Source organism: Anomaloglossus baeobatrachus, unplaced genomic scaffold (assembly GCF_048569485.1).
Source record: "Anomaloglossus baeobatrachus isolate aAnoBae1 unplaced genomic scaffold, aAnoBae1.hap1 Scaffold_4144, whole genome shotgun sequence".
Taxonomy (NCBI): domain Eukaryota; kingdom Metazoa; phylum Chordata; class Amphibia; order Anura; family Aromobatidae; genus Anomaloglossus; species Anomaloglossus baeobatrachus.
In genome coordinates, this window is record NW_027443480.1 from 1 (window position 1) to 25,550 (window position 25,550).

General features: G+C 47.9%; 13 non-coding genes and 3 pseudogenes across 13 annotated transcripts; all 16 read left to right on the forward strand.

The window, feature by feature from the left end:
• Positions 1-558: 558 nt before the first annotated feature.
• On the forward strand, positions 559-754 carry LOC142277987 (U2 spliceosomal RNA). Its single transcript, XR_012741064.1, has one exon. It is a non-coding gene; the product is annotated as a U2 spliceosomal RNA (small nuclear RNA).
• Positions 755-2,144: 1,390 nt separating this feature from the next.
• Positions 2,145-2,219, forward strand: LOC142277991 (U2 spliceosomal RNA; annotated as a pseudogene).
• Positions 2,220-2,985: 766 nt separating this feature from the next.
• On the forward strand, positions 2,986-3,182 carry LOC142277983 (U2 spliceosomal RNA). Its single transcript, XR_012741061.1, has one exon. It is a non-coding gene; the product is annotated as a U2 spliceosomal RNA (small nuclear RNA).
• Positions 3,183-4,568: 1,386 nt separating this feature from the next.
• Positions 4,569-4,759, forward strand: LOC142277966 (U2 spliceosomal RNA). Its single transcript, XR_012741045.1, has one exon. It is a non-coding gene; the product is annotated as a U2 spliceosomal RNA (small nuclear RNA).
• Positions 4,760-6,146: 1,387 nt separating this feature from the next.
• LOC142277978 (U2 spliceosomal RNA) lies at positions 6,147-6,337 on the forward strand. Its single transcript, XR_012741056.1, has one exon. It is a non-coding gene; the product is annotated as a U2 spliceosomal RNA (small nuclear RNA).
• A 1,387-nt stretch (positions 6,338-7,724) lies between these two features.
• LOC142277990 (U2 spliceosomal RNA) lies at positions 7,725-7,915 on the forward strand. Its single transcript, XR_012741065.1, has one exon. It is a non-coding gene; the product is annotated as a U2 spliceosomal RNA (small nuclear RNA).
• A 1,387-nt stretch (positions 7,916-9,302) lies between these two features.
• On the forward strand, positions 9,303-9,493 carry LOC142277992 (U2 spliceosomal RNA). The gene has a single exon (XR_012741066.1). It is a non-coding gene; the product is annotated as a U2 spliceosomal RNA (small nuclear RNA).
• Positions 9,494-10,880: 1,387 nt separating this feature from the next.
• Positions 10,881-11,071, forward strand: LOC142277993 (U2 spliceosomal RNA). The gene has a single exon (XR_012741067.1). It is a non-coding gene; the product is annotated as a U2 spliceosomal RNA (small nuclear RNA).
• A 1,387-nt stretch (positions 11,072-12,458) lies between these two features.
• On the forward strand, positions 12,459-12,600 carry LOC142277989 (U2 spliceosomal RNA; annotated as a pseudogene).
• Positions 12,601-13,297: 697 nt separating this feature from the next.
• Positions 13,298-13,492, forward strand: LOC142277985 (U2 spliceosomal RNA). Its single transcript, XR_012741062.1, has one exon. It is a non-coding gene; the product is annotated as a U2 spliceosomal RNA (small nuclear RNA).
• Positions 13,493-14,879: 1,387 nt separating this feature from the next.
• LOC142277988 (U2 spliceosomal RNA) lies at positions 14,880-15,006 on the forward strand (annotated as a pseudogene).
• Positions 15,007-15,690: 684 nt separating this feature from the next.
• Positions 15,691-15,884, forward strand: LOC142277986 (U2 spliceosomal RNA). Its single transcript, XR_012741063.1, has one exon. It is a non-coding gene; the product is annotated as a U2 spliceosomal RNA (small nuclear RNA).
• Positions 15,885-17,271: 1,387 nt separating this feature from the next.
• Positions 17,272-17,462, forward strand: LOC142277967 (U2 spliceosomal RNA). Its single transcript, XR_012741046.1, has one exon. It is a non-coding gene; the product is annotated as a U2 spliceosomal RNA (small nuclear RNA).
• A 1,387-nt stretch (positions 17,463-18,849) lies between these two features.
• On the forward strand, positions 18,850-19,040 carry LOC142277968 (U2 spliceosomal RNA). Its single transcript, XR_012741047.1, has one exon. It is a non-coding gene; the product is annotated as a U2 spliceosomal RNA (small nuclear RNA).
• Positions 19,041-20,427: 1,387 nt separating this feature from the next.
• On the forward strand, positions 20,428-20,618 carry LOC142277969 (U2 spliceosomal RNA). The gene has a single exon (XR_012741048.1). It is a non-coding gene; the product is annotated as a U2 spliceosomal RNA (small nuclear RNA).
• Positions 20,619-22,005: 1,387 nt separating this feature from the next.
• On the forward strand, positions 22,006-22,196 carry LOC142277970 (U2 spliceosomal RNA). The gene has a single exon (XR_012741049.1). It is a non-coding gene; the product is annotated as a U2 spliceosomal RNA (small nuclear RNA).
• The last annotated feature ends 3,354 nt before the right edge of the window (positions 22,197-25,550 follow it).

A 25,550-nucleotide genomic window follows, 5' to 3' on the forward strand; every position in this document is an offset into this window, starting at 1 on the left:
CTCTGTCGCACGCCGCGCCTTGCCTATTCATACTTTCCAAGCATATTGCCCTATCCTGGCCTTCTGCTAAGAAGGGAAATTTTTATAATCCCGGTCGGAAGTCCGGTCAGCTTTGGGCTGAGAAACCAACACCCGGTTGGAGGTCCGGGTCAGCTTTGGCTGAGAAACCAACACCCGGTTGGAGGTCCGGTTAGCCTTGGGCTGAGAAACCAACACCCGGTTGGAGGTCCGGTCAGCCTTGGGCTGAGAAACCAACACCCGTTGGAGGTCCGGTCAGCCTTGGGCTGAGAAACCAACACCGGTTGACGGTCCGGGCAGTCTCGGCTGCGAAACCAACGACTAGTAGCTCCCTACTCCACTTGGGTAAGATGCCTCGGTGGACGCTGGGAGCAACAACAAGGCTCAACCAGGCTTCGGCTTGGGGGAGCACCGAAGATCCCTGACCCTCGCTGTGGCCTTCTGGCTCGGAGGGACGGGGTTGATTTTTGGGGATCCTCTTCTCACGGAGGGGTCCACACGAATCCTAGCCTTTGCACTGTTTTTGGTGTGACTTCGGTCATGCATTTTTGCGGTGCTTTGGAAAGCTTCATTAAATCAAAATCTGTTCTTATCAGTTTAATATCTGATACGTCCCCCTATCTGGGGACCATATATTAAATGGATTTTTAGAACAGGGAGATGGAAAAAGAGCTTGCTCTGTCCACTCCACGCATTGACCTGGTATTGCAGTACCTCCAGGAACGGTGCACCCCTTCTTAACCCAGTTTCCAAAAGCAGAACTCAATTCACCTGATTCATATTAGCCCGATTTAATGAATTGGAAGAAAGCATACGTCTTCATATGCACCTCAATTTGGCCCATTCACTTTTCACACTTCCTCCTTTTGTTTTTTATCTTTCACACTTTTGACTTTCTTTATTCATCCAAATAGCAAACTCATCACCACTCAACCTGACCAACTCGGCTATGTCCCCGTGCTGCAGTTCTCTGTCTTATCTAGATCATTTGCAATTGAATGGAATAGATCCCTTTTGGACAAAGTGGATTCACCTGCTGCTGCAGTGACCACAGGTGTGATAACATCTAGAATTGGCATCTCTGGTGCGATCTCTCCGCTTCCACTCCAAAGAAAGTTACCTGTTTATTCCTATCATGCATTGGTTTTTGGGGTTTTCTTTGAGTAATGATGATCTCTTTAGTAGTCTGTTGGCGCCCTCTCCTGGAGGAATAGTTTTGCTTGCTCTTGGACATTCTAAAAGAGAGGTCATGATAGACATTGAGCTTCTGAGCTCAATTGGGGACAGTCATGGGTGATGAATGTTTGCAACCTACTGCGAAGCCTCATACCGCAATATAAGGAACGTCAAATACTAAGAAAGGGCGGCCTATGAAAGAATTACTACTTTCAATAAGTACACTTAAACGGCTAATTGGGAATAGAAAAACTGTAAAAAGCCCTCTGAGAAAGCCCCCCTCTAACCTTTGATAGTAAGCTTTTCTGTAGTCTGCCTGTTGATGTATTTTCCGTTTGAACTGTGCACAACATGAAGAGACGGACACTGGCGGCTTGTCACAATGCCCCCCGATGACATCACAATAGCGCTGCTGCCTAGAAAACAAGCTGCGCAGAAGAAGTTGTTCTTTGGGTGGAGGGTGGGCTAGTGGAAGGAGGGGGGCAATCTCTTTTTTTCCGGGTGGTAGGGGGATGACAGGAGAAGGGAAGCGGGTGGTGAGAAAGGTACAGAGGGCAGGGTTTGGGGGCTGGGAAGGAAAGGGAAAAGATTAGGGTTTGGGGATGATGAAAGGGCTTTCTACGGGTAAGGATGGCAAAGGGTGGCAGTGACGGAAAGTCAGGCAACCTGTCCTGTCCGTCTTTTTGTATCGTGAATTGGAAAGACTGCAAGGGGGAGGGGGAGTTGCTTGCGCCCTAAAGGAGGAGTTATTCAGATTCATTGCAGTGGGCGGCGGCTGCAAAACGCACCATTCTTCTTGTTTTGGCTCTGCAAAGCAGCCTTTTCAAGGGTTGGCTTGGGTGACAAAATGTCTTGTGTAGGCGTGGGTTTGTCTCCCTCTCGCTCTCTCTCCCTAAGATGTGTCCGGCATAGGCCAGGGTGCCACTCGAGGCCCAAAACCAATTCTGGTTATCGCTTCTCGGCCTTTTGGCTAAGATCAAGTGTAGTATCGTTCGAAAGGTGGTTTAAGGCTCCGGCCACCTTAGTACAATGATGCAATGCACACTGGAAGGTTGCGCTTGTTAGTACTTTGGGAGGATAGTTATATCCATCTAGAGGAAACCATGGCCCTACCAGGATCGAGGCTATTAGACTGAGTAAGTGTGGGGGTTATGGTGCAATGTGCCCCAGGAATGGACACCCTGGAGGGAGTCTGAACTTGCTAGGTTGGGACCCTGGTAAGCCTCAGACTCTGTCGCACGCCGCGCCTTGCCTATTCATACTTTCCAAGCATATTGCCCTATCCCGGCCTTCTGGCTAAGAAGGGAAATTTTTATAATCCCGGTCGGAGGTCCGGTCAGCTTTGGGCTGAGAAACCAACACCCGGTTGGAGGTCCGGGGTCAGCTTTGGCTGAGAAACCAACACCCGGTTGGAGGTCCGGTTAGCCTTGGGCTGAGAAACCAACACCCGGTTGGAGGTCCGGTCAGCCTTGGGCTGAGAAACCAACACCCGGTTGGAGGTCCGGTCAGCCTTGGGCTGAGAAACCAACACCGGTTGACGGTCCGGGCAGTCTCGGCTGCGAAACCAACGACTAGTAGCTCCCTACTCCACTTGGGTAAGATGCCTCGGTGGACGCTGGGAGCAACAACAAGGCTCAACCAGGCTTCGGCTTGGGGGAGCACCGAAGATCCCTGACCCTCGCTGTGGCCTTCTGGCTCGGAGGGACGGGGTTGATTTTTGGGGATCCTCTTCTCACGGAGGGGTCCACACGAATCCTAGCCTTTGCACTGTTTTTGGTGTTGACTTCGGTCATGCATTTTTGCGGTGCTTTGGAAAGCTTCATTAAATCAAAAAATCTGTTCTTATCAGTTTAATATCTGATACGTCCCCTATCTGGGGACCATATATTAAATGGATTTTTAGAACAGGGAGATGGAAAAAGAGCTTGCTCTGTCCACTCCACGCATTGACCTGGTATTGCAGTACCTCCAGGAACGGTGCACCCCTTCTTAACCAGTTTCCAAAAGCAGAACTCAATTCACCTGATTCATATTAGCCCGATTTAATGAATTGGAAGAAAGCATACGTCTTCATATGCACCTCAATTTGGCCCATTCACTTTTCACACTTCCTCCTTTTGTTTTTTATCTTTCACACTTTTGACTTTCTTTATTCATCCAAATAGCAAACTCATCACCACTCAACCTGACCAACTCGGCTATGTCCCCGTGCTGCAGTTCTCTGTCTTATCTAGATCATTTGCAATTGAATGGAATAGATCCCTTTTGGACAAAGTGGATTCACCTGCTGCTGCAGTGACCACAGGTGTGATAACATCTAGAATTGGCATCTGGTGCGATCTCTCCGCTTCCACTCCAAAGAAAGTTACCTGTTTATTCCTATCATGCATTGGTTTTTGGGGTTTTCTTTGAGTAATGATGATCTCTTTAGTAGTCTGTTGGCGCCCTCTCCTGGAGGAATAGTTTGCTTGCTCTTGGACATTCTAAAAGAGAGGTCATGATAGACATTGAGCTTCTGAGCTCAATTGGGGACAGTCATGGGTGATGAATGTTTGCAACCTACTGCGAAGCCTCATACCGCAATATAAGGAACGTCAAATACTAAGAAAGGGCGGCCTATGAAAGAATTACTACTTTCAATAAGTACACTTAAACGGCTAATTGGGAATAGAAAAACTGTAAAAAGCCCTCTGAGAAAGCCCCCCTCTAACCTTTGATAGTAAGCTTTTCTGTAGTCTGCCTGTTGATGTATTTTCCGTTTGAACTGTGCACAACATGAAGAGACGGAACACTGGCGGCTTGTCACAATGCCCCCCGATGACATCACAATAGCGCTGCTGCCTAGAAAACAAGCTGCGCAGAAGAAGTTGTTCTTTGGGTGGGAGGGTGGGCTAGTGGAAGGAGGGGGCAATCTCTTTTTTTCCCGGGTGGTAGGGGGATGACAGGAGAAGGGAAGCGGGTGGTGAGAAAGGTACAGAGGGCAGGGTTTGGGGGCTGGGAAGGAAAGGGAAAAGATTAGGGTTTGGGGATGATGAAAGGGCTTTCTACGGGTAAGGATGGCAAAGGGTGGCAGTGACGGAAAGTCAGGCAACCTGTCCTGTCCGTCTTTTTGTATCGTGAATTGGAAAGACTGCAAGGGGGAGGGGAGTTGCTTGCGCCCTAAAGGAGGAGTTATTCAGATTCATTGCAGTGGGCGGCGGCTGCAAAACGCACCATTCTTCTTGTTTTGGCTCTGCAAAGCAGCCTTTTCAAGGGTTGGCTTGGGTGACAAAATGTCTTGTGTAGGCGTGGGTTTGTCTCCCTCTCGCTCTCTCTCCCTAAGATGTGTCCGGCATAGGCCAGGGTGCCACTCGAGGCCCAAACCAATTCTGGTTATCGCTTCTCGGCCTTTTGGCTAAGATCAAGTGTAGTATCTGTTCTTATCAGTTTAATATCTGATACGTCCCCTATCTGGGGACCATATATTAAATGGATTTTTAGAACAGGGAGATGGAAAAAGAGCTTGCTCTGTCCACTCCACGCATTGACCTGGTATTGCAGTACCTCCAGGAACGGTGCACCCCTTCTTAACCCAGTTTCCAAAAGCAGAACTCAATTCACCTGATTCATATTAGCCCGATTTAATGAATTGGAAGAAAGCATACGTCTTCATATGCACCTCAATTTGGCCCATTCACTTTTCACACTTCCTCCTTTTGTTTTTTATCTTTCACACTTTTGACTTTCTTTATTCATCCAAATAGCAAACTCATCACCACTCAACCTGACCAACTCGGCTATGTCCCCGTGCTGCAGTTCTCTGTCTTATCTAGATCATTTGCAATTGAATGGAATAGATCCCTTTTGGACAAAGTGGATTCACCTGCTGCTGCAGTGACCACAGGTGTGATAACATCTAGAATTGGCATCTGGTGCGATCTCTCCGCTTCCACTCCAAAGAAAGTTACCTGTTTATTCCTATCATGCATTGGTTTTTGGGGTTTTCTTTGAGTAATGATGATCTCTTTAGTAGTCTGTTGGCGCCCTCTCCTGGAGGAATAGTTTGCTTGCTCTTGGACATTCTAAAAGAGAGGTCATGATAGACATTGAGCTTCTGAGCTCAATTGGGGACAGTCATGGGTGATGAATGTTTGCAACCTACTGCGAAGCCTCATACCGCAATATAAGGAACGTCAAATACTAAGAAAGGGCGGCCTATGAAAGAATTACTACTTTCAATAAGTACACTTAAACGGCTAATTGGGAATAGAAAAACTGTAAAAAGCCCTCTGAGAAAGCCCCCCTCTAACCTTTGATAGTAAGCTTTTCTGTAGTCTGCCTGTTGATGTATTTTCCGTTTGAACTGTGCACAACATGAAGAGACGGAACACTGGCGGCTTGTCACAATGCCCCCCGATGACATCACAATAGCGCTGCTGCCTAGAAAACAAGCTGCGCAGAAGAAGTTGTTCTTTGGGTGGGAGGGTGGGCTAGTGGAAGGAGGGGGCAATCTCTTTTTTTCCCGGGTGGTAGGGGGATGACAGGAGAAGGGAAGCGGGTGGTGAGAAAGGTACAGAGGGCAGGGTTTGGGGGCTGGGAAGGAAAGGGAAAAGATTAGGGTTTGGGGATGATGAAAGGGCTTTCTACGGGTAAGGATGGCAAAGGGTGGCAGTGACGGAAAGTCAGGCAACCTGTCCTGTCCGTCTTTTTGTATCGTGAATTGGAAAGACTGCAAGGGGGAGGGGAGTTGCTTGCGCCCTAAAGGAGGAGTTATTCAGATTCATTGCAGTGGGCGGCGGCTGCAAAACGCACCATTCTTCTTGTTTTGGCTCTGCAAAGCAGCCTTTTCAAGGGTTGGCTTGGGTGACAAAATGTCTTGTGTAGGCGTGGGTTTGTCTCCCTCTCGCTCTCTCTCCCTAAGATGTGTCCGGCATAGGCCAGGGTGCCACTCGAGGCCCAAACCAATTCTGGTTATCGCTTCTCGGCCTTTTGGCTAAGATCAAGTGTAGTATCTGTTCTTATCAGTTTAATATCTGATACGTCCCCTATCTGGGGACCATATATTAAATGGATTTTTAGAACAGGGAGATGGAAAAAGAGCTTGCTCTGTCCACTCCACGCATTGACCTGGTATTGCAGTACCTCCAGGAACGGTGCACCCCTTCTTAACCCAGTTTCCAAAAGCAGAACTCAATTCACCTGATTCATATTAGCCCGATTTAATGAATTGGAAGAAAGCATACGTCTTCATATGCACCTCAATTTGGCCCATTCACTTTTCACACTTCCTCCTTTTGTTTTTTATCTTTCACACTTTTGACTTTCTTTATTCATCCAAATAGCAAACTCATCACCACTCAACCTGACCAACTCGGCTATGTCCCCGTGCTGCAGTTCTCTGTCTTATCTAGATCATTTGCAATTGAATGGAATAGATCCCTTTTGGACAAAGTGGATTCACCTGCTGCTGCAGTGACCACAGGTGTGATAACATCTAGAATTGGCATCTGGTGCGATCTCTCCGCTTCCACTCCAAAGAAAGTTACCTGTTTATTCCTATCATGCATTGGTTTTTGGGGTTTTCTTTGAGTAATGATGATCTCTTTAGTAGTCTGTTGGCGCCCTCTCCTGGAGGAATAGTTTGCTTGCTCTTGGACATTCTAAAAGAGAGGTCATGATAGACATTGAGCTTCTGAGCTCAATTGGGGACAGTCATGGGTGATGAATGTTTGCAACCTACTGCGAAGCCTCATACCGCAATATAAGGAACGTCAAATACTAAGAAAGGGCGGCCTATGAAAGAATTACTACTTTCAATAAGTACACTTAAACGGCTAATTGGGAATAGAAAAACTGTAAAAAGCCCTCTGAGAAAGCCCCCCTCTAACCTTTGATAGTAAGCTTTTCTGTAGTCTGCCTGTTGATGTATTTTCCGTTTGAACTGTGCACAACATGAAGAGACGGAACACTGGCGGCTTGTCACAATGCCCCCCGATGACATCACAATAGCGCTGCTGCCTAGAAAACAAGCTGCGCAGAAGAAGTTGTTCTTTGGGTGGGAGGGTGGGCTAGTGGAAGGAGGGGGCAATCTCTTTTTTTCCCGGGTGGTAGGGGGATGACAGGAGAAGGGAAGCGGGTGGTGAGAAAGGTACAGAGGGCAGGGTTTGGGGGCTGGGAAGGAAAGGGAAAAGATTAGGGTTTGGGGATGATGAAAGGGCTTTCTACGGGTAAGGATGGCAAAGGGTGGCAGTGACGGAAAGTCAGGCAACCTGTCCTGTCCGTCTTTTTGTATCGTGAATTGGAAAGACTGCAAGGGGGAGGGGAGTTGCTTGCGCCCTAAAGGAGGAGTTATTCAGATTCATTGCAGTGGGCGGCGGCTGCAAAACGCACCATTCTTCTTGTTTTGGCTCTGCAAAGCAGCCTTTTCAAGGGTTGGCTTGGGTGACAAAATGTCTTGTGTAGGCGTGGGTTTGTCTCCCTCTCGCTCTCTCTCCCTAAGATGTGTCCGGCATAGGCCAGGGTGCCACTCGAGGCCCAAACCAATTCTGGTTATCGCTTCTCGGCCTTTTGGCTAAGATCAAGTGTAGTATCTGTTCTTATCAGTTTAATATCTGATACGTCCCCTATCTGGGGACCATATATTAAATGGATTTTTAGAACAGGGAGATGGAAAAAGAGCTTGCTCTGTCCACTCCACGCATTGACCTGGTATTGCAGTACCTCCAGGAACGGTGCACCCCTTCTTAACCCAGTTTCCAAAAGCAGAACTCAATTCACCTGATTCATATTAGCCCGATTTAATGAATTGGAAGAAAGCATACGTCTTCATATGCACCTCAATTTGGCCCATTCACTTTTCACACTTCCTCCTTTTGTTTTTTATCTTTCACACTTTTGACTTTCTTTATTCATCCAAATAGCAAACTCATCACCACTCAACCTGACCAACTCGGCTATGTCCCCGTGCTGCAGTTCTCTGTCTTATCTAGATCATTTGCAATTGAATGGAATAGATCCCTTTTGGACAAAGTGGATTCACCTGCTGCTGCAGTGACCACAGGTGTGATAACATCTAGAATTGGCATCTGGTGCGATCTCTCCGCTTCCACTCCAAAGAAAGTTACCTGTTTATTCCTATCATGCATTGGTTTTTGGGGTTTTCTTTGAGTAATGATGATCTCTTTAGTAGTCTGTTGGCGCCCTCTCCTGGAGGAATAGTTTGCTTGCTCTTGGACATTCTAAAAGAGAGGTCATGATAGACATTGAGCTTCTGAGCTCAATTGGGGACAGTCATGGGTGATGAATGTTTGCAACCTACTGCGAAGCCTCATACCGCAATATAAGGAACGTCAAATACTAAGAAAGGGCGGCCTATGAAAGAATTACTACTTTCAATAAGTACACTTAAACGGCTAATTGGGAATAGAAAAACTGTAAAAAGCCCTCTGAGAAAGCCCCCCTCTAACCTTTGATAGTAAGCTTTTCTGTAGTCTGCCTGTTGATGTATTTTCCGTTTGAACTGTGCACAACATGAAGAGACGGAACACTGGCGGCTTGTCACAATGCCCCCCGATGACATCACAATAGCGCTGCTGCCTAGAAAACAAGCTGCGCAGAAGAAGTTGTTCTTTGGGTGGGAGGGTGGGCTAGTGGAAGGAGGGGGCAATCTCTTTTTTTCCCGGGTGGTAGGGGGATGACAGGAGAAGGGAAGCGGGTGGTGAGAAAGGTACAGAGGGCAGGGTTTGGGGGCTGGGAAGGAAAGGGAAAAGATTAGGGTTTGGGGATGATGAAAGGGCTTTCTACGGGTAAGGATGGCAAAGGGTGGCAGTGACGGAAAGTCAGGCAACCTGTCCTGTCCGTCTTTTTGTATCGTGAATTGGAAAGACTGCAAGGGGGAGGGGAGTTGCTTGCGCCCTAAAGGAGGAGTTATTCAGATTCATTGCAGTGGGCGGCGGCTGCAAAACGCACCATTCTTCTTGTTTTGGCTCTGCAAAGCAGCCTTTTCAAGGGTTGGCTTGGGTGACAAAATGTCTTGTGTAGGCGTGGGTTTGTCTCCCTCTCGCTCTCTCTCCCTAAGATGTGTCCGGCATAGGCCAGGGTGCCACTCGAGGCCCAAACCAATTCTGGTTATCGCTTCTCGGCCTTTTGGCTAAGATCAAGTGTAGTATCTGTTCTTATCAGTTTAATATCTGATACGTCCCCTATCTGGGGACCATATATTAAATGGATTTTTAGAACAGGGAGATGGAAAAAGAGCTTGCTCTGTCCACTCCACGCATTGACCTGGTATTGCAGTACCTCCAGGAACGGTGCACCCCTTCTTAACCCAGTTTCCAAAAGCAGAACTCAATTCACCTGATTCATATTAGCCCGATTTAATGAATTGGAAGAAAGCATACGTCTTCATATGCACCTCAATTTGGCCCATTCACTTTTCACACTTCCTCCTTTTGTTTTTTATCTTTCACACTTTTGACTTTCTTTATTCATCCAAATAGCAAACTCATCACCACTCAACCTGACCAACTCGGCTATGTCCCCGTGCTGCAGTTCTCTGTCTTATCTAGATCATTTGCAATTGAATGGAATAGATCCCTTTTGGACAAAGTGGATTCACCTGCTGCTGCAGTGACCACAGGTGTGATAACATCTAGAATTGGCATCTGGTGCGATCTCTCCGCTTCCACTCCAAAGAAAGTTACCTGTTTATTCCTATCATGCATTGGTTTTTGGGGTTTTCTTTGAGTAATGATGATCTCTTTAGTAGTCTGTTGGCGCCCTCTCCTGGAGGAATAGTTTGCTTGCTCTTGGACATTCTAAAAGAGAGGTCATGATAGACATTGAGCTTCTGAGCTCAATTGGGGACAGTCATGGGTGATGAATGTTTGCAACCTACTGCGAAGCCTCATACCGCAATATAAGGAACGTCAAATACTAAGAAAGGGCGGCCTATGAAAGAATTACTACTTTCAATAAGTACACTTAAACGGCTAATTGGGAATAGAAAAACTGTAAAAAGCCCTCTGAGAAAGCCCCCCTCTAACCTTTGATAGTAAGCTTTTCTGTAGTCTGCCTGTTGATGTATTTTCCGTTTGAACTGTGCACAACATGAAGAGACGGAACACTGGCGGCTTGTCACAATGCCCCCCGATGACATCACAATAGCGCTGCTGCCTAGAAAACAAGCTGCGCAGAAGAAGTTGTTCTTTGGGTGGGAGGGTGGGCTAGTGGAAGGAGGGGGCAATCTCTTTTTTTCCCGGGTGGTAGGGGGATGACAGGAGAAGGGAAGCGGGTGGTGAGAAAGGTACAGAGGGCAGGGTTTGGGGGCTGGGAAGGAAAGGGAAAAGATTAGGGTTTGGGGATGATGAAAGGGCTTTCTACGGGTAAGGATGGCAAAGGGTGGCAGTGACGGAAAGTCAGGCAACCTGTCCTGTCCGTCTTTTTGTATCGTGAATTGGAAAGACTGCAAGGGGGAGGGGAGTTGCTTGCGCCCTAAAGGAGGAGTTATTCAGATTCATTGCAGTGGGCGGCGGCTGCAAAACGCACCATTCTTCTTGTTTTGGCTCTGCAAAGCAGCCTTTTCAAGGGTTGGCTTGGGTGACAAAATGTCTTGTGTAGGCGTGGGTTTGTCTCCCTCTCGCTCTCTCTCCCTAAGATGTGTCCGGCATAGGCCAGGGTGCCACTCGAGGCCCAAACCAATTCTGGTTATCGCTTCTCGGCCTTTTGGCTAAGATCAAGTGTAGTATCTGTTCTTATCAGTTTAATATCTGATACGTCCCCTATCTGGGGACCATATATTAAATGGATTTTTAGAACAGGGAGATGGAAAAAGAGCTTGCTCTGTCCACTCCACGCATTGACCTGGTATTGCAGTACCTCCAGGAACGGTGCACCCCTTCTTAACCCAGTTTCCAAAAGCAGAACTCAATTCACCTGATTCATATTAGCCCGATTTAATGAATTGGAAGAAAGCATACGTCTTCATATGCACCTCAATTTGGCCCATTCACTTTTCACACTTCCTCCTTTTGTTTTTTATCTTTCACACTTTTGACTTTCTTTATTCATCCAAATAGCAAACTCATCACCACTCAACCTGACCAACTCGGCTATGTCCCCGTGCTGCAGTTCTCTGTCTTATCTAGATCATTTGCAATTGAATGGAATAGATCCCTTTTGGACAAAGTGGATTCACCTGCTGCTGCAGTGACCACAGGTGTGATAACATCTAGAATTGGCATCTGGTGCGATCTCTCCGCTTCCACTCCAAAGAAAGTTACCTGTTTATTCCTATCATGCATTGGTTTTTGGGGTTTTCTTTGAGTAATGATGATCTCTTTAGTAGTCTGTTGGCGCCCTCTCCTGGAGGAATAGTTTGCTTGCTCTTGGACATTCTAAAAGAGAGGTCATGATAGACATTGAGCTTCTGAGCTCAATTGGGGACAGTCATGGGTGATGAATGTTTGCAACCTACTGCGAAGCCTCATACCGCAATATAAGGAACGTCAAATACTAAGAAAGGGCGGCCTATGAAAGAATTACTACTTTCAATAAGTACACTTAAACGGCTAATTGGGAATAGAAAAACTGTAAAAAGCCCTCTGAGAAAGCCCCCCTCTAACCTTTGATAGTAAGCTTTTCTGTAGTCTGCCTGTTGATGTATTTTCCGTTTGAACTGTGCACAACATGAAGAGACGGAACACTGGCGGCTTGTCACAATGCCCCCCGATGACATCACAATAGCGCTGCTGCCTAGAAAACAAGCTGCGCAGAAGAAGTTGTTCTTTGGGTGGGAGGGTGGGCTAGTGGAAGGAGGGGGCAATCTCTTTTTTTCCCGGGTGGTAGGGGGATGACAGGAGAAGGGAAGCGGGTGGTGAGAAAGGTACAGAGGGCAGGGTTTGGGGGCTGGGAAGGAAAGGGAAAAGATTAGGGTTTGGGGATGATGAAAGGGCTTTCTACGGGTAAGGATGGCAAAGGGTGGCAGTGACGGAAAGTCAGGCAACCTGTCCTGTCCGTCTTTTTGTATCGTGAATTGGAAAGACTGCAAGGGGGAGGGGAGTTGCTTGCGCCCTAAAGGAGGAGTTATTCAGATTCATTGCAGTGGGCGGCGGCTGCAAAACGCACCATTCTTCTTGTTTTGGCTCTGCAAAGCAGCCTTTTCAAGGGTTGGCTTGGGTGACAAAATGTCTTGTGTAGGCGTGGGTTTGTCTCCCTCTCGCTCTCTCTCCCTAAGATGTGTCCGGCATAGGCCAGGGTGCCACTCGAGGCCCAAACCAATTCTGGTTATCGCTTCTCGGCCTTTTGGCTAAGATCAAGTGTAGTATTGTTCGAAAAGGTGGTTTAAGGCTCCGGCCACCTTAGTACAATGATGCAATGCACACTGGAAGGTTGCACTTGTTAGTACTTTGGGAGGATAGTATATCCATCTAGAGGAAACCATGGCCCTACCAGGATTGAGGCTATTAGACTGAGTAAGTGTGGGGGTTATGGTGCAATGTGCCCCAGGAATGGACACCCTGGAGGAAGTCTGAACTTGCTAGGTTGGGACCCTGGTAAGCCTCAGACTCTGTCGCACGCCGCGCCTTGCCTATTCATACTTTCCAAGCATATTGCCCTATCCTGGCCTTCTGGCTAAGAAGGGAAATTTTTATAATCCCGGTCGGAAGTCCGGTCAGCTTTGGGCTGAGAAACCAACACCCGGTTGGAGGTCCGGGTCAGCTTTGGCTGAGAAACCAACACCCGGTTGGAGGTCCGGTTAGCCTTGGGCTGAGAAACCAACACCCGGTTGGAGGTCCGGTCAGCCTTGGGCTGAGAAACCAACACCCGGTTGGAGGTCCGGTCAGCCTTGGGCTGAGAAACCAACACCGGTTGACGGTCCGGGCAGTCTCGGCTGCGAAACCAACGACTAGTAGCTCCCTACTCCACTTGGGTAAGATGCCTCGGTGGACGCTGGGAGCAACAACAAGGCTCAACCAGGCTTCGGCTTGGGGGAGCACCGAAGATCCCTGACCCTCGCTGTGGCCTTCTGGCTCGGAGGGACGGGGTTGATTTTTGGGGATCCTCTTCTCACGGAGGGGTCCACACGAATCCTAGCCTTTGCACTGTTTTTGGTGTGACTTCGGTCATGCATTTTTGCGGTGCTTTGGAAAGCTTCATTAAATCAAAATCTGTTCTTATCAGTTTAATATCTGATACGTCCCCTATCTGGGGACCATATATTAAATGGATTTTTAGAACAGGGAGATGGAAAAAGAGCTTGCTCTGTCCACTCCACGCATTGACCTGGTATTGCAGTACCTCCAGGAACGGTGCACCCCTTCTTAACCCAGTTTCCAAAAGCAGAACTCAATTCACCTGATTCATATTAGCCCGATTTAATGAATTGGAAGAAAGCATACGTCTTCATATGCACCTCAATTTGGCCCATTCACTTTTCACACTTCCTCCTTTTGTTTTTTATCTTTCACACTTTTGACTTTCTTTATTCATCCAAATAGCAAACTCATCACCACTCAACCTGACCAACTCGGCTATGTCCCCGTGCTGCAGTTCTCTGTCTTATCTAGATCATTTGCAATTGAATGGAATAGATCCCTTTTGGACAAAGTGGATTCACCTGCTGCTGCAGTGACCACAGGTGTGATAACATCTAGAATTGGCATCTGGTGCGATCTCTCCGCTTCCACTCCAAAGAAAGTTACCTGTTTATTCCTATCATGCATTGGTTTTTGGGGTTTTCTTTGAGTAATGATGATCTCTTTAGTAGTCTGTTGGCGCCCTCTCCTGGAGGAATAGTTTGCTTGCTCTTGGACATTCTAAAAGAGAGGTCATGATAGACATTGAGCTTCTGAGCTCAATTGGGGACAGTCATGGGTGATGAATGTTTGCAACCTACTGCGAAGCCTCATACCGCAATATAAGGAACGTCAAATACTAAGAAAGGGCGGCCTATGAAAGAATTACTACTTTCAATAAGTACACTTAAACGGCTAATTGGGAATAGAAAAACTGTAAAAAGCCCTCTGAGAAAGCCCCCCTCTAACCTTTGATAGTAAGCTTTTCTGTAGTCTGCCTGTTGATGTATTTTCCGTTTGAACTGTGCACAACATGAAGAGACGGAACACTGGCGGCTTGTCACAATGCCCCCCGATGACATCACAATAGCGCTGCTGCCTAGAAAACAAGCTGCGCAGAAGAAGTTGTTCTTTGGGTGGGAGGGTGGGCTAGTGGAAGGAGGGGGCAATCTCTTTTTTTCCCGGGTGGTAGGGGGATGACAGGAGAAGGGAAGCGGGTGGTGAGAAAGGTACAGAGGGCAGGGTTTGGGGGCTGGGAAGGAAAGGGAAAAGATTAGGGTTTGGGGATGATGAAAGGGCTTTCTACGGGTAAGGATGGCAAAGGGTGGCAGTGACGGAAAGTCAGGCAACCTGTCCTGTCCGTCTTTTTGTATCGTGAATTGGAAAGACTGCAAGGGGGAGGGGAGTTGCTTGCGCCCTAAAGGAGGAGTTATTCAGATTCATTGCAGTGGGCGGCGGCTGCAAAACGCACCATTCTTCTTGTTTTGGCTCTGCAAAGCAGCCTTTTCAAGGGTTGGCTTGGGTGACAAAATGTCTTGTGTAGGCGTGGGTTTGTCTCCCTCTCGCTCTCTCTCCCTAAGATGTGTCCGGCATAGGCCAGGGTGCCACTCGAGGCCCAAACCAATTCTGGTTATCGCTTCTCGGCCTTTTGGCTAAGATCAAGTGTAGTATCTGTGAGGCTCGGCAGATGCAATGCACACTGGAAGGTTGCGCTTGCTAGTACTCTTGATGTATAGCATATTCATCTAGAGGAAAACATGGCCCTACCAGGATCGAGGCTATTAGACTGAGTAAGTGTGGGGGCTATGGTGCAATGTGCCCCAGGACTGACGACCCTGGAGTGAGTCTGAGCTTGCTGGCTTGGGACCCCGGCGAGCCTTGGGCTCTGTAGCACACCGTACCTTGCCCTTTCATACTTTCTGAGCATATTGCTCTATCCCGGCCTTCTGGCTAGGAAGGGAAATTTTTATAATCATGGTCGGAGGTCCGTTCAGCTTTGGGCTGAGAAACCAACACCCGGTTGGAGGTCCGGGTCAGCTTCGGCTGAGAAACCAACACCCGGTTGGAGGTCTGGGTCAGCTTCGGCTGAGAAACCAACACCCGGTTGGAGGTCCGGGTCAGCTTCGGCTGAGAAACCAACACCCGGTTGGAGGTCCGGTTAGCCTTGGGCTGAGAAACCAACACCGGTTGACGGTCCGGGCAGTTTCGGCTGCGAAACCAACAACTAGTAGCTCTCTACTCCACTTGGGTAAGATGCCTGGGTGGACGCTGGGAGCAACGACAAGGCTCAACCAGGCTTCGGCTTGGGGGAGCACCGAAGATCCCTGACCCTTGCTGTGGCCTTCTGGCTCGGAGGGACGGGGTTGATTTTTGGGGACCCTCTCCTCACGGAGGGGTCCACACGAATCCTAGCCTTTGCACTGTTTTTGGTGTGACTTCGGTCATGCATTTTTTGCGGTGCTTTGGAAAGCTTCATTAAATCAATCTGTTCTTATCAGTTTAATATCTGATACGTCCCCTATCTGGGGACCATATATTAAATGGATTTTTAGAACAGGGAGATGGAAAAAGAGCTTGCTCTGTCCACTCCACGCATTGACCTGGTATTGCAGTACCTCCAGGAACGGTGCACCCCTTCTTAACCCAGTTTCCAAAAGCAGAACTCAATTCACCTGATTCATATTAGCCCGATTTAATGAATTGGAAGAAAGCATACGTCTTCATATGCACCTCAATTTGGCCCATTCACTTTTCACACTTCCTCCTTTTGTTTTTTATCTTTCACACTTTTGACTTTCTTTATTCATCCAAATAGCAAACTCATCACCACTCAACCTGACCAACTCGGCTATGTCCCCGTGCTGCAGTTCTCTGTCTTATCTAGATCATTTGCAATTGAATGGAATAGATCCCTTTTGGACAAAGTGGATTCACCTGCTGCTGCAGTGACCACAGGTGTGATAACATCTAGAATTGGCATCTGGTGCGATCTCTCCGCTTCCACTCCAAAGAAAGTTACCTGTTTATTCCTATCATGCATTGGTTTTTGGGGTTTTCTTTGAGTAATGATGATCTCTTTAGTAGTCTGTTGGCGCCCTCTCCTGGAGGAATAGTTTGCTTGCTCTTGGACATTCTAAAAGAGAGGTCATGATAGACATTGAGCTTCTGAGCTCAATTGGGGACAGTCATGGGTGATGAATGTTTGCAACCTACTGCGAAGCCTCATACCGCAATATAAGGAACGTCAAATACTAAGAAAGGGCGGCCTATGAAAGAATTACTACTTTCAATAAGTACACTTAAACGGCTAATTGGGAATAGAAAAACTGTAAAAAGCCCTCTGAGAAAGCCCCCCTCTAACCTTTGATAGTAAGCTTTTCTGTAGTCTGCCTGTTGATGTATTTTCCGTTTGAACTGTGCACAACATGAAGAGACGGAACACTGGCGGCTTGTCACAATGCCCCCCGATGACATCACAATAGCGCTGCTGCCTAGAAAACAAGCTGCGCAGAAGAAGTTGTTCTTTGGGTGGGAGGGTGGGCTAGTGGAAGGAGGGGGCAATCTCTTTTTTTCCCGGGTGGTAGGGGGATGACAGGAGAAGGGAAGCGGGTGGTGAGAAAGGTACAGAGGGCAGGGTTTGGGGGCTGGGAAGGAAAGGGAAAAGATTAGGGTTTGGGGATGATGAAAGGGCTTTCTACGGGTAAGGATGGCAAAGGGTGGCAGTGACGGAAAGTCAGGCAACCTGTCCTGTCCGTCTTTTTGTATCGTGAATTGGAAAGACTGCAAGGGGGAGGGGAGTTGCTTGCGCCCTAAAGGAGGAGTTATTCAGATTCATTGCAGTGGGCGGCGGCTGCAAAACGCACCATTCTTCTTGTTTTGGCTCTGCAAAGCAGCCTTTTCAAGGGTTGGCTTGGGTGACAAAATGTCTTGTGTAGGCGTGGGTTTGTCTCCCTCTCGCTCTCTCTCCCTAAGATGTGTCCGGCATAGGCCAGGGTGCCACTCGAGGCCCAAACCAATTCTGGTTATCGCTTCTCGGCCTTTTGGCTAAGATCAAGTGTAGTATCTGTTCTTATCAGTTTAATATCTGATACGTCCCCTATCTGGGGACCATATATTAAATGGATTTTTAGAACAGGGAGATGGAAAAAGAGCTTGCTCTGTCCACTCCACGCATTGACCTGGTATTGCAGTACCTCCAGGAACGGTGCACCCCTTCTTAACCCAGTTTCCAAAAGCAGAACTCAATTCACCTGATTCATATTAGCCCGATTTAATGAATTGGAAGAAAGCATACGTCTTCATATGCACCTCAATTTGGCCCATTCACTTTTCACACTTCCTCCTTTTGTTTTTTATCTTTCACACTTTTGACTTTCTTTATTCATCCAAATAGCAAACTCATCACCACTCAACCTGACCAACTCGGCTATGTCCCCGTGCTGCAGTTCTCTGTCTTATCTAGATCATTTGCAATTGAATGGAATAGATCCCTTTTGGACAAAGTGGATTCACCTGCTGCTGCAGTGACCACAGGTGTGATAACATCTAGAATTGGCATCTGGTGCGATCTCTCCGCTTCCACTCCAAAGAAAGTTACCTGTTTATTCCTATCATGCATTGGTTTTTGGGGTTTTCTTTGAGTAATGATGATCTCTTTAGTAGTCTGTTGGCGCCCTCTCCTGGAGGAATAGTTTGCTTGCTCTTGGACATTCTAAAAGAGAGGTCATGATAGACATTGAGCTTCTGAGCTCAATTGGGGACAGTCATGGGTGATGAATGTTTGCAACCTACTGCGAAGCCTCATACCGCAATATAAGGAACGTCAAATACTAAGAAAGGGCGGCCTATGAAAGAATTACTACTTTCAATAAGTACACTTAAACGGCTAATTGGGAATAGAAAAACTGTAAAAAGCCCTCTGAGAAAGCCCCCCTCTAACCTTTGATAGTAAGCTTTTCTGTAGTCTGCCTGTTGATGTATTTTCCGTTTGAACTGTGCACAACATGAAGAGACGGAACACTGGCGGCTTGTCACAATGCCCCCCGATGACATCACAATAGCGCTGCTGCCTAGAAAACAAGCTGCGCAGAAGAAGTTGTTCTTTGGGTGGGAGGGTGGGCTAGTGGAAGGAGGGGGCAATCTCTTTTTTTCCCGGGTGGTAGGGGGATGACAGGAGAAGGGAAGCGGGTGGTGAGAAAGGTACAGAGGGCAGGGTTTGGGGGCTGGGAAGGAAAGGGAAAAGATTAGGGTTTGGGGATGATGAAAGGGCTTTCTACGGGTAAGGATGGCAAAGGGTGGCAGTGACGGAAAGTCAGGCAACCTGTCCTGTCCGTCTTTTTGTATCGTGAATTGGAAAGACTGCAAGGGGGAGGGGAGTTGCTTGCGCCCTAAAGGAGGAGTTATTCAGATTCATTGCAGTGGGCGGCGGCTGCAAAACGCACCATTCTTCTTGTTTTGGCTCTGCAAAGCAGCCTTTTCAAGGGTTGGCTTGGGTGACAAAATGTCTTGTGTAGGCGTGGGTTTGTCTCCCTCTCGCTCTCTCTCCCTAAGATGTGTCCGGCATAGGCCAGGGTGCCACTCGAGGCCCAAACCAATTCTGGTTATCGCTTCTCGGCCTTTTGGCTAAGATCAAGTGTAGTATCTGTTCTTATCAGTTTAATATCTGATACGTCCCCTATCTGGGGACCATATATTAAATGGATTTTTAGAACAGGGAGATGGAAAAAGAGCTTGCTCTGTCCACTCCACGCATTGACCTGGTATTGCAGTACCTCCAGGAACGGTGCACCCCTTCTTAACCCAGTTTCCAAAAGCAGAACTCAATTCACCTGATTCATATTAGCCCGATTTAATGAATTGGAAGAAAGCATACGTCTTCATATGCACCTCAATTTGGCCCATTCACTTTTCACACTTCCTCCTTTTGTTTTTTATCTTTCACACTTTTGACTTTCTTTATTCATCCAAATAGCAAACTCATCACCACTCAACCTGACCAACTCGGCTATGTCCCCGTGCTGCAGTTCTCTGTCTTATCTAGATCATTTGCAATTGAATGGAATAGATCCCTTTTGGACAAAGTGGATTCACCTGCTGCTGCAGTGACCACAGGTGTGATAACATCTAGAATTGGCATCTGGTGCGATCTCTCCGCTTCCACTCCAAAGAAAGTTACCTGTTTATTCCTATCATGCATTGGTTTTTGGGGTTTTCTTTGAGTAATGATGATCTCTTTAGTAGTCTGTTGGCGCCCTCTCCTGGAGGAATAGTTTGCTTGCTCTTGGACATTCTAAAAGAGAGGTCATGATAGACATTGAGCTTCTGAGCTCAATTGGGGACAGTCATGGGTGATGAATGTTTGCAACCTACTGCGAAGCCTCATACCGCAATATAAGGAACGTCAAATACTAAGAAAGGGCGGCCTATGAAAGAATTACTACTTTCAATAAGTACACTTAAACGGCTAATTGGGAATAGAAAAACTGTAAAAAGCCCTCTGAGAAAGCCCCCCTCTAACCTTTGATAGTAAGCTTTTCTGTAGTCTGCCTGTTGATGTATTTTCCGTTTGAACTGTGCACAACATGAAGAGACGGAACACTGGCGGCTTGTCACAATGCCCCCCGATGACATCACAATAGCGCTGCTGCCTAGAAAACAAGCTGCGCAGAAGAAGTTGTTCTTTGGGTGGGAGGGTGGGCTAGTGGAAGGAGGGGGCAATCTCTTTTTTTCCCGGGTGGTAGGGGGATGACAGGAGAAGGGAAGCGGGTGGTGAGAAAGGTACAGAGGGCAGGGTTTGGGGGCTGGGAAGGAAAGGGAAAAGATTAGGGTTTGGGGATGATGAAAGGGCTTTCTACGGGTAAGGATGGCAAAGGGTGGCAGTGACGGAAAGTCAGGCAACCTGTCCTGTCCGTCTTTTTGTATCGTGAATTGGAAAGACTGCAAGGGGGAGGGGAGTTGCTTGCGCCCTAAAGGAGGAGTTATTCAGATTCATTGCAGTGGGCGGCGGCTGCAAAACGCACCATTCTTCTTGTTTTGGCTCTGCAAAGCAGCCTTTTCAAGGGTTGGCTTGGGTGACAAAATGTCTTGTGTAGGCGTGGGTTTGTCTCCCTCTCGCTCTCTCTCCCTAAGATGTGTCCGGCATAGGCCAGGGTGCCACTCGAGGCCCAAACCAATTCTGGTTATCGCTTCTCGGCCTTTTGGCTAAGATCAAGTGTAGTATCTGTTCTTATCAGTTTAATATCTGATACGTCCCCTATCTGGGGACCATATATTAAATGGATTTTTAGAACAGGGAGATGGAAAAAGAGCTTGCTCTGTCCACTCCACGCATTGACCTGGTATTGCAGTACCTCCAGGAACGGTGCACCCCTTCTTAACCCAGTTTCCAAAAGCAGAACTCAATTCACCTGATTCATATTAGCCCGATTTAATGAATTGGAAGAAAGCATACGTCTTCATATGCACCTCAATTTGGCCCATTCACTTTTCACACTTCCTCCTTTTGTTTTTTATCTTTCACACTTTTGACTTTCTTTATTCATCCAAATAGCAAACTCATCACCACTCAACCTGACCAACTCGGCTATGTCCCCGTGCTGCAGTTCTCTGTCTTATCTAGATCATTTGCAATTGAATGGAATAGATCCCTTTTGGACAAAGTGGATTCACCTGCTGCTGCAGTGACCACAGGTGTGATAACATCTAGAATTGGCATCTGGTGCGATCTCTCCGCTTCCACTCCAAAGAAAGTTACCTGTTTATTCCTATCATGCATTGGTTTTTGGGGTTTTCTTTGAGTAATGATGATCTCTTTAGTAGTCTGTTGGCGCCCTCTCCTGGAGGAATAGTTTGCTTGCTCTTGGACATTCTAAAAGAGAGGTCATGATAGACATTGAGCTTCTGAGCTCAATTGGGGACAGTCATGGGTGATGAATGTTTGCAACCTACTGCGAAGCCTCATACCGCAATATAAGGAACGTCAAATACTAAGAAAGGGCGGCCTATGAAAGAATTACTACTTTCAATAAGTACACTTAAACGGCTAATTGGGAATAGAAAAACTGTAAAAAGCCCTCTGAGAAAGCCCCCCTCTAACCTTTGATAGTAAGCTTTTCTGTAGTCTGCCTGTTGATGTATTTTCCGTTTGAACTGTGCACAACATGAAGAGACGGAACACTGGCGGCTTGTCACAATGCCCCCCGATGACATCACAATAGCGCTGCTGCCTAGAAAACAAGCTGCGCAGAAGAAGTTGTTCTTTGGGTGGGAGGGTGGGCTAGTGGAAGGAGGGGGCAATCTCTTTTTTTCCCGGGTGGTAGGGGGATGACAGGAGAAGGGAAGCGGGTGGTGAGAAAGGTACAGAGGGCAGGGTTTGGGGGCTGGGAAGGAAAGGGAAAAGATTAGGGTTTGGGGATGATGAAAGGGCTTTCTACGGGTAAGGATGGCAAAGGGTGGCAGTGACGGAAAGTCAGGCAACCTGTCCTGTCCGTCTTTTTGTATCGTGAATTGGAAAGACTGCAAGGGGGAGGGGAGTTGCTTGCGCCCTAAAGGAGGAGTTATTCAGATTCATTGCAGTGGGCGGCGGCTGCAAAACGCACCATTCTTCTTGTTTTGGCTCTGCAAAGCAGCCTTTTCAAGGGTTGGCTTGGGTGACAAAATGTCTTGTGTAGGCGTGGGTTTGTCTCCCTCTCGCTCTCTCTCCCTAAGATGTGTCCGGCATAGGCCAGGGTGCCACTCGAGGCCCAAACCAATTCTGGTTATCGCTTCTCGGCCTTTTGGCTAAGATCAAGTGTAGTATCTGTTCTTATCAGTTTAATATCTGATACGTCCCCTATCTGGGGACCATATATTAAATGGATTTTTAGAACAGGGAGATGGAAAAAGAGCTTGCTCTGTCCACTCCACGCATTGACCTGGTATTGCAGTACCTCCAGGAACGGTGCACCCCTTCTTAACCCAGTTTCCAAAAGCAGAACTCAATTCACCTGATTCATATTAGCCCGATTTAATGAATTGGAAGAAAGCATACGTCTTCATATGCACCTCAATTTGGCCCATTCACTTTTCACACTTCCTCCTTTTGTTTTTTATCTTTCACACTTTTGACTTTCTTTATTCATCCAAATAGCAAACTCATCACCACTCAACCTGACCAACTCGGCTATGTCCCCGTGCTGCAGTTCTCTGTCTTATCTAGATCATTTGCAATTGAATGGAATAGATCCCTTTTGGACAAAGTGGATTCACCTGCTGCTGCAGTGACCACAGGTGTGATAACATCTAGAATTGGCATCTGGTGCGATCTCTCCGCTTCCACTCCAAAGAAAGTTACCTGTTTATTCCTATCATGCATTGGTTTTTGGGGTTTTCTTTGAGTAATGATGATCTCTTTAGTAGTCTGTTGGCGCCCTCTCCTGGAGGAATAGTTTGCTTGCTCTTGGACATTCTAAAAGAGAGGTCATGATAGACATTGAGCTTCTGAGCTCAATTGGGGACAGTCATGGGTGATGAATGTTTGCAACCTACTGCGAAGCCTCATACCGCAATATAAGGAACGTCAAATACTAAGAAAGGGCGGCCTATGAAAGAATTACTACTTTCAATAAGTACACTTAAACGGCTAATTGGGAATAGAAAAACTGTAAAAAGCCCTCTGAGAAAGCCCCCCTCTAACCTTTGATAGTAAGCTTTTCTGTAGTCTGCCTGTTGATGTATTTTCCGTTTGAACTGTGCACAACATGAAGAGACGGAACACTGGCGGCTTGTCACAATGCCCCCCGATGACATCACAATAGCGCTGCTGCCTAGAAAACAAGCTGCGCAGAAGAAGTTGTTCTTTGGGTGGGAGGGTGGGCTAGTGGAAGGAGGGGGCAATCTCTTTTTTTCCCGGGTGGTAGGGGGATGACAGGAGAAGGGAAGCGGGTGGTGAGAAAGGTACAGAGGGCAGGGTTTGGGGGCTGGGAAGGAAAGGGAAAAGATTAGGGTTTGGGGATGATGAAAGGGCTTTCTACGGGTAAGGATGGCAAAGGGTGGCAGTGACGGAAAGTCAGGCAACCTGTCCTGTCCGTCTTTTTGTATCGTGAATTGGAAAGACTGCAAGGGGGAGGGGAGTTGCTTGCGCCCTAAAGGAGGAGTTATTCAGATTCATTGCAGTGGGCGGCGGCTGCAAAACGCACCATTCTTCTTGTTTTGGCTCTGCAAAGCAGCCTTTTCAAGGGTTGGCTTGGGTGACAAAATGTCTTGTGTAGGCGTGGGTTTGTCTCCCTCTCGCTCTCTCTCCCTAAGATGTGTCCGGCATAGGCCAGGGTGCCACTCGAGGTGTGAAGCCCCGCAGGTGCTGTGTCGGTGTCGGTGCATTACCTTCAGGGACTCCACGTAGCTGGTGCTGGTCACAGGTAGGGAATCTTCAGTTTTGATCGTGACGCCACTCTCAGATTTGCGGCCAGAGGGGACCGCCACTGCAGATTAGGAGGCACCTGGGGCTGATGGTGGGTGCAGTCGGGTGTAGTAGCCTCCTGAGAGTGAGGCAAGCCCCAGGGCCCTTTGTAAAGCTGTAGTACCACAAGTCGCAGAATGACCACACACAGGCAGAGTGTCTTTCAGGGTTTTTACTCACTTCAGGTGGCAGGGTGAGTAACCCGGGCGTAGCTGGGATGAACCAGGTGGGAACCAGGTATCCTTCCGGCTGACTGTATGAGGGTGACTACAAACTCGCCTTCCTTAGCCCTTGGTGGTTTGGGGTGACCCCGACTTTGAGTCCCTATGGGGGTCACCCAGGGAAGATGCTCCAAGCCTCTCTCCCCTTCTTGTGTTGCCGTGTGCTTGTTCCCCGGGCCAGGCCACTCCAGCCTCTTGCCTCCTGTGACCTATGGGCCCTACTTGCGGTTACGTGGCTGCGGCTTTTGGTTGTTGTGGTGTGGGCTGTAAGAGCCCCACACCGGCAGGTTTAGCAGGGAAAGGTGAATCTATCCTCGCTTCGGGATCTGCCGCCCGGTTGGGCCTGGTGCTCTCTAGAAGTCTCCGTACTTCCCACTCCGTGCACTCTCTAGCTGAAGCTGGCTTTCAGGCAGCACTTCTAGTTGACCGTTCTCCCCCGTCTGTAGCCACTGCGCGGGCGCTGTTAGACAGCATCAGCCCCACAGGTCTGCTCCTTACTGAGCCCTATGGAGTTCTCTGCTCTAACTGACTCACTGCTCCTCCTCTCCTGTTCTTGCCTACGCCACCTAGCAACCAGACTCTCCACCACACCCCTTGAGAGGAGATGGAGGCTTTTAACCCCCTGCCACTATTCCAGTGGAGGTATAGGCTTTGCCCCCTCCTGGGATCCCCAGGGGTCCTCTCATGGGTACATGTGTGAGACCTGATCACTATGCGCCTGTGTTCCACACCCCTGTCAGCCTTCTGGATTACCTGTATTGTACTGTCCCCAGCATGGGTGCAGTACTCAGTGGTGCCTGACCAGGTCAGGGGCGCCACATTCCCCCTTAGTTATCACCAGCACGTCCTCGGGCTGCAAGACAACATTTTAAAATGCATAAAACATTAAAACATGTAAAACATTTTTAAAACCACCAGGTACCATACATCACCACCCTCCACCCACAAGTCCGTTAACCCACCCAAACCCTTTCACGTTGGCCGCGGCTTCAGCCACTTCTGGCAGGATGTAGAGGCGGCTTACATGGGCTGGTGGTTTCAGGGTATACCTGGCCTGGTGGATCCGCGCCTTCAGCCTCTTCTGGCAGGATGCAGAGGCGGCCTCCACAGTTGGTGCTGACCAGGTACCCTCTTTGTGGTGGTGAGCCAAGGCCCCATAAACAGGCGTGCTCTCTGGTCGCAGGTGAGCCAAGGCCCTTTTCTACGGACGGGCCCCCCTGGTTGCAGACGAGCCAAGCCCCTAAACAGGCTGGCCCTGGTGGTGGTGCCACTGGTGTAACTATTTACACTGCGAGAGTTTGTGGCTATAGCAAGTTCATAGCCTTAAGTTTGTTTCTCACAATAGTTTTTGTGGGCGCATTTCTTTAACGTTGCAAACAAAACTTGTCAAAACTGGTCAAAACAGTAACTTCTTACTTTCCTTTACTTTACTTTACTCCTCTTTTTCACTAGGGCGAGGGCACGTTGGGCACTGGCACCTGTGACTTTCTTGCTCTTTGTCTCTTTCTTCATCTGTAGGATCTTTATCTTTCCGTTCTTGGTCTTCATCTGTTTCTACATCTGGTTCTTTATCTCTATCTTGTCTTTCTTGTCTTTCTTGTCTTTCTTGTCTTTCTTGTCTTTCTTGTCTTTCTTGTCTTTCTTGTC